Genomic DNA, 720 nt, shown 5'->3' on the forward strand with positions numbered 1-720 from the left:
TGTAGAAAAAAACAAGGTCACAGCAATGTTATTTAATATTTTGATATTACTCATTGTTTAACAGACTAATAATTCAGGTAAGTTCAGATCAATTTATGTTTTTTCCTTATTGTTGATTAAAGTTAAACTTGAATGTTTCATACAGGACATTAAGTTTTTTTGCAGGACTGGTGTTTTTACCTTCAGCCACCAGGGGGTGCTGCAGCTCACTCAGCATCCAAGGTTCTCAAAATAAGGATGAAAAAGGGGTTTATTGCAAAAAAAAAAAACCTTTTAGACAATTAATTTAATCAACTGAATGGTATGGCTGTGAATATTGCACCAGTGAAGTGAGAATTTTGACTTTTGAAGCAAAGTAAAGTCTTTCAAGTAGTGTCACACAAATCCAGTGACAGGAACAACAGGTCCAAGCAGAGTTTAGCACCATCATGTGGTTAAACAGTGAGTACATTTCACATTTTCACTACTGTATTGTTAAAAGCCCGGCACACCCACGGTAAACCCACAAAGTACTTCTTAATGATTCTGCCTGAAAAGGCCTCTGTGTACACACTGTGTTGCACCTGTTAGAACAGGAATAGTTACTATAATTTTTATTAGTACAAGGAAGTCCAGTGACCTGATGTAATCCCAATGTAGCTCTGCCCACCTTCAGCATGAGCAGTAATGATAATTCAAAGACATGTAGTTCATAGAAATTAAAACCTATTGTATAACATT

This window comes from Sebastes umbrosus, chromosome 17, assembly GCF_015220745.1.
Source record: "Sebastes umbrosus isolate fSebUmb1 chromosome 17, fSebUmb1.pri, whole genome shotgun sequence".
NCBI classification, from domain to species: Eukaryota; Metazoa; Chordata; class Actinopteri; order Perciformes; family Sebastidae; genus Sebastes; species Sebastes umbrosus.